The sequence below is a fragment of the Cebus imitator genome, unplaced genomic scaffold (assembly GCF_001604975.1).
Source record: "Cebus imitator isolate Cc_AM_T3 unplaced genomic scaffold, Cebus_imitator-1.0 Scaffold18, whole genome shotgun sequence".
NCBI lineage: Eukaryota > Metazoa > Chordata > Mammalia > Primates > Cebidae > Cebus > Cebus imitator.
In genome coordinates this window covers 8,971,582-8,977,878 of record NW_016107333.1, presented here as the reverse complement: position 1 = coordinate 8,977,878, position 6,297 = coordinate 8,971,582, and the positions used below count along the sequence as shown (strand labels likewise).

Here is a 6,297-nt window from a genome sequence, read left to right as displayed (position 1 = left end):
TGTGTGTGCACGTGTGTAGAGGGATGTAAACAGGAAAACAAGAGATACACAAAACAATTTCAGATCGCTATAAATGCTAGGAACAGAATAAAATAGGATAGGAGTGATGGACAGGGGAGACTTCAAGTGGGGTAATCAGGAAAAGCCTCTCTAGAAAGTAACCGTTTGGGAGAAAACTGAGGGGTAAGAAGCTGGTCCTGTGAAGATCTGGGCAAAGAATGTCCAGATGTAGGCAGGAAACAGTGAGGTCAAAGGCACCATCATAAGGAAATGCTTGGTCTATTGAGGAGCAGCAGAGAAGCTGGAGTGAAGTCAGAGAGGGATTAAGATAGGAAATACCTGGAAAGGTAGGCAGGGCAGGCTCCTATAGGGGCTTGTAGGGGACAAATCATTCATTTGTTCATTCATTCATTCAACTCATATTTATCGAACATCTACTGAGATCATGTCCTTAGTTTACTGCATGGAGATAGACCATAAGCAGGTTAACAAGCAAATATGTAAGTCCCAGGTCAGATAAATTTTAGGCAGTGTTGTTTTCCAGTGGTTCAATGGTCATCTCAGGATAGAGGTGGGGAGACCTGCTGAGTGTAGCTTCTCCCTCAGCCTGTCCATGCCTGCAGAGCCTGGAACCCAGGTAGCCAGAGAGACTGCTGGTCTTCTTTCCCCACCCCTGGTCTCCCCTCCCTTCAAGATGGCTGACAAAGGCCGGGCTGGGTGGAAGGAAGGGAGGGAGGGCAAGGCAGAGAGTCCAAAGCAGGATGACAGGCAGGGGCTCCACGGCCCCCCGGTGGCACTGCGGCTGGAAGTGGGGGTTAAAGCAGAGATTCCGGTGCTGTGTGACTCCAGTGGGGGCCCTGCCCTCTCTGAGCACCCACCTCCAGGCCTGTGTATTTCCGGGAGGGTTGAAGGCGCCCGGAGAAAAGAAGCCCCAGAAACGGTCGGTTTAGGATGTCTTACTCTCCTCCCGCTTAGGGCTTCTGATCCCCCAGATTGATATAACTGGCCCAAGGTTGGGGGGGGCAGGAGGCCAGGGGGCGGAGCCCACGGAGAGGGGCGGAGGGGAGGCTCCGAGCGATTTCAAATTTCCCTCGTCCCCGGCCCCCCCAACCCCCGCGCCCGTGCTGGGATCTGAGTGGCTGCGGCGGGGGCGCCCCCGGGCGGGGGCGGGGCGAGGGCCGGGCCGGGGCTACAAGGGGAGTCGGCACCGCCCCCGCCCCACCCACTCCCGCTGCCCCGTCTGGCCCGCACCGCTAGCTCACAGCAGCCGCTCCCGGCTCGGCGGCCGCAGCCCGCGTGGACGCTCCGAGCGCCCCCCGACGGACGGGACCGGCTCCCTGGCGGGCGGGCGAGCGGGCGGGCGCGCCCGGACGGCAGCGCGGGGGTTAAGTGGCCCAAGTAAACCTAGTTCGGCGATCGGCGCCGGAGATTCGCGAGCCCAGCGCCCTGCGCGGCCGCCCGCCGGCCTCCCGCCAGCCCGCCCCAACCCGCGGCTCCGCCGCCCAGCCGCGCCCGAGCCAGCCCCGCGGCAGGTGAGCGCCCCGCGGCCCCGGGGAGGCTCGGCAGCCGGCGGCTTCGAGGGTTGCTGGGGGAGGGGACGGCGGGGGGCTCCCACACTGCGGGTGACTGACCCTCTCTAGGGACCTCTCGAGGAGGGGCTCCCGCCAGGCTGGAGACCGGGCTGGGTAGGGGGGGTGGCTGAGGAAACGTCCCGGACCCTGCTTGGTGCGGACGGGGGCCGCGGGTGGGAAGCGGGGACATACCTCTGACGGGGACCCGGGATACGAGAGGAAGGGACGCTTCTGCCTCCGGGAGCCCAAAGAGGAGAGAAGCTCGCTCTCAGGGAGGGGGACGCGCTGGCCTCTCGGGGCCCAGACTCGAGGGGGAGAAGGTGTCCCACGGGAGCATGAGCCGGGACTTTGGTCATGGGCAGGGAGTATACTCACCTGGCCTCCGCCTTGGGAAAGGTTAAGGGGCGGAAGAGGTGAGGAGGGGTTTCTGCCATGCAGGTGGGCGTCCGCTCCTTGCGACTAGGATGCGGGGGCTTCAGGCGAGGCGCTGTCCGTTCCCCCAACCTTAGCTTTAGGAAAGAGCCCGTGGGTGTGGGCTTACGGTGGCGCGGATTGGGGTGTGCGCTCGCGTCGGGGTAGAGCCAGAGGGCGACCTCCCGGGGTGCTCCTGAGCTGAGCCACCAAGCGCGGGGCGCAGCAGGGCTGCCCTCTCCCTGTGCACACCTGGCCCAGGAGGAGGCGGCCGGAGGGGCGGCGCCTCCCTCCCCCGGCCACGCCGCCTACCCTGGGAACTTACTTTTCATTCTTAGCCTAACTCCCGGGTGCGGCTGGTCCCACTTCCCAGACTCGCACGTTGAGGCCACAAAACCTCTACCACCCGCTCCTGGAAGATAAGCTTCCTGGCTCGTGGTTGTATGGCGAGGGGTTATTGAGCCCCACGTTATCCGGGAGAAAGTGGAAGCGGAGAAGGACCTAACAAATTGTAAGACTGCGTTGCCCTTGGGCCCAAGCTCCCCGCTGCAGGGTCTCACCTGTGGCTGGCGTTCCGAGCCTAGCCCCTGGTCTAGGAGAGAGGCTCCATGGGGCTCCCGTGTTTCCACCCGCCCCCGAAGCGGGGAAGTGTTTGAATTAAAGGGAATTAAGGACAATACGAGCTTGGAGCTGCCTCCTGAGTTCTGGATGCGGTGGGTTTTGGTGGACGGGGGGCAGTTTTTGCGAGACAGCTCTTTTCTCCTCTACCAGCCCTGCTGGGGCTTCTTGTTCGCCCACTTTGGGAACGCCAGTGCGGACTTGATTTTTCCAGAGTTGAGATGATGGTACTTACGTTTATAGTGTTGGTATACAGTAAGTACTCAATACATGTTTGCCATTGTTGGAATCACTAGCTAGCACGTGGGCTACGCGAGTTTCCTTCCTTAGGGTAGCATAATTCTTAATTCTTCAGCATGTGTTTAAACCCTGTTTCGCCAAGTTCATTGCCCTCCGTGCCTTAATTATTACATCTGTGAATTAGCAAGTCCTACTAATACGGTTGTGTAAGGATGAAACCAGTTTTATGCGCGAATTAACGTCAGCCCTTGATCTTTCTCAGATGTTGAGGTGTAATGGGCTCTACCACACTGGGCCTGGGTAAAGGCGCACCGGGATGGTGCCTGTGTAGGATCAGCATAGGATGAATGTTGATGTCTGTACTTAATAACCAATAGCCCCTCATTTTAGGGTGGCCATTCCTGAGATTTGAGGATGGAGGGAATCACCCCTGCCATCCTCTCCTTTTCCTGCCTTCACGAAGGTAGTCAATTCCTTTCTCAGCTCTGAAGGCTTTTCCCAATCATTGTCCATGATTAGGGTGTTGGCAGGAAGAACCGCCTTTGTTCCGTTTCCAACGGAGTCTTGGTTCTGTTTTATGGGTTCGGGCCATTTTTAAAGCCCTCCTAGCCAAGCTTGGCGCCTACTGCAAAGGTGTAATTGAACTAAGTGAGATCCTTTACCTTTTGCCTTTGGGGTGGGCAGTGCTGAGACAAAGGGGCCAGGGCTGGGGCCAGTGGCATCCAGCTCTTATAGACATAACACCCACCCCTTGCAAAGGATGGGGGGAGGGGAAGGCGGTATCTGGGAGCTGCAGGGGGCTAAGGGAGGAGCAAGGGAGGTGGGGTTGGGGAGGCTGCTTCCTTCCCTTCCTCCAGCCACGTGGTGCCTGTGATCCAGAGGCGCCTGTCGCCCCTCATTATTGCCGCCCCGTGGGCCTGCTTCCAGTGGGGACTTGGACAAGTTCTCCTTCAGGGAAAACTTAGCTTGGGATTCCTTTTCCTAGACCAGCTCTCATGCCGGCTGCCTCACCTCCAGGCTCAGACGCCTTTTCCAGTTTCATCTGAAATAGTCCTTGCTAAATGTGAAGCTTTTCAGAGGTACGAGGTTGCGTTCTCTACCCCCCACACACGCTCAGCCCAGGCACATACTACTAATTGAGTGGAGTTTTTTCTTTTAAATCATGAATTTTCAGGATGATTTCCAGTTACTTGGTGGACTAGGGCTAGTGAAGTATGGAATTCATTTCATGTACAGGCTACTGTCTTTGTAAAAAAGACTGAGCAGACATGTTTCCCCTTCCATTGGGGGACTCATGTTCTCACTGGGACCCTTTTACAGGTGATAGAACTGAGGCTCTGGAAGATACAGGTACTATTAAACCTTGGTGGTGAGCGTTTTCTTTCTTTCTTTTTATTTGTTTATTTTTTATTTGAGACAATCTCACTTTGTCGCCCAGGCTGGATTGCAGTGGTGCGATCTCAGCTCACTGCAACTTCAGCCTCCTGGGTTCAAGCGATTCTCTTGCCTCAACCTCCTGAGTAGCTGGGATTACAGGCGCCTGCCACCATGCCTAGCTACTTTTTGTATTTTTAGTTGAGACGGGGTTTCATCATGTTGACCAGGCTGGTCTCAAGCTCCTGACCTCATGTGATCCACCTGCCTTGGCCTTCCAAAATGTTGGGATTACAGGCATGAGCCGTTGCACCGGCCACTTTTTAAATTTATTTATATATTTAGGCTGGGTGTGGTGGCTCACATCCATAATCCCAGCACATTGGGAGACTGAGGCTGGTGGATCACTTAAGGCCAGGTGTTCAAGACCAGCCTGGCCAACATGGTGAAACCCTGACACTACTAAAAATACAAAAATTAGCCAGGCGTGATTGTGAATGCCTGTCATCCGTGCTACTCAGAGGCTGAAGCAAAAGAATTGCTTGAACCCTGGAGGCTGAGGTTGCAGTGAACCTGCCACTGTTCTCCAGCCTTGGTGACAGAGAGAGACCCTGTTTAAAAAAGAAAAAAAAAAAAACTATGTGTATATATGTATCTATACATAGAAATGGATATGTTTAATTTTTTTTTTTGAGACGGAGTTTTTGCTCTTGTTACCCAGGCTGGAGTGCAATGGCACGATCTCGGCTCACCGCAACCTCCACCTCCTGGGTTCAGGCAATTCTCCTGCCTCAGCCTCCTGAGTAGCTGGTACTACAGGCACACGCCACCACACCCAGCTAATTTTTTTTGTAGTTTTAGTAGAGACGGGGTTTCACCATGTTGACCAGCATGGTCTCGATCTCTTGACCTCATGATCCACCCGCCTCGGCCTCCCACAGTGCTGGGATTACAGGCTTGAGCCACCGCGCCCGGCCAATAGTTCTAAGCTTCTAAGTCCTCTAAATGAATCTTTTTTTTTTTTCTTTTGGAGACAAGAGTCTTACTCTGTCACCCAAGCTGGAGTGCAGTGGCGCCATCCCAGCTCACTGCAAGTTTTCCGCCTCCTGAGTTCAAGCAATTCTCCTGCCTCAGCCTCCCGAGTAGCTGGGATTACAGGCGCCCGCCACCATGCACAGCTAATTCTGTATATTTAGTGGAGATGGGGTTTCACCATGTTGGCCAGGCTGATCTCAAACTCCTGACCTCAGGTGATCCACCCGCCTTGGTCTCCCAAAGTACTGGGATTACAGGCATGAGCCACAGTACCTGGCTGGCTCTTTTTTTTTTTTTTGAGAAGAGTCTCTGTTGCTCAGTCTGGAGTACAGTGGCACAATCTTGGCTCACTGAAACCTTCACCTCTCGGGTTCCGGTGATTCTAGTACCTCAGCATCATGAGTAGCTGGAATTACAGGCAGAAACTATAACACCCAGCTAATTTTTATATTTTTTCTGGAAATGAGGTTTCACCATGTGGCGCAGGCTTGTCTCAAAGTCCTAACTAACTTCAAGTGATCTGCTTGCCTTGGCCTCCCAAAGTGCTAGGATTACAGGCATGAGCCCCCACACCCGGTCTATATGAACTTTCAACTTTTCTCTTTTGAAGAGTTCTTGTCCTATATGTTTAACTTTTCTTTTTCTTTCTTTCTTTCTTTTTTTTTTTTTTTTGAGACTGGGTCTCTCCTGTCACCCAGGCTGAAGTGCAGTGGTGTAATGTTGTGCAGCCTCACTGCCACCTCTGACTTCTCTGGGCTCAAGCAGTCCTCCCACTTCAGCCTCCCCAGTAGCTGGGACTTCAGGCAGGCATCACCATGCCTGGCTAATTTTTGTATGTTTTGTAAAGATAGGGTTTCACCTCATTCCTCAAGCTGGTCTCAAACTCCTGGACTCAAGCAATTTATCCTCCTCAGCCTCCCAAAGTGCTGGGATTATAGGCATGAGCCAATACACGCAAATTCAATTTTTTTTTTTTTTTTTTTTTTGAGACGGAGTTTCACTCATGTTACCCAGGCTGGAGTGCAATGGCGCGATCTCGGCTCACCAC

The 6,297-nt window shown here is 54.4% G+C and overlaps 1 protein-coding gene across 3 annotated transcripts in view; it reads left to right on the top strand.

The window, feature by feature from the left end:
• The first annotated feature begins 1,226 nt into the window (after positions 1–1,226).
• DNMT3B (DNA methyltransferase 3 beta) overlaps positions 1,227–6,297 on the top strand; it is a 51,256-nt gene continuing 46,185 nt past the window's right edge. For all 3 annotated transcript variants that reach the window (XM_017514445.2, XM_017514415.2, XM_037733320.1), the window contains exon 1: positions 1,227–1,532. The gene's annotated coding sequence lies outside the window, so the exon portion shown is untranslated. The remainder of the gene's footprint in view (positions 1,533–6,297) is intronic.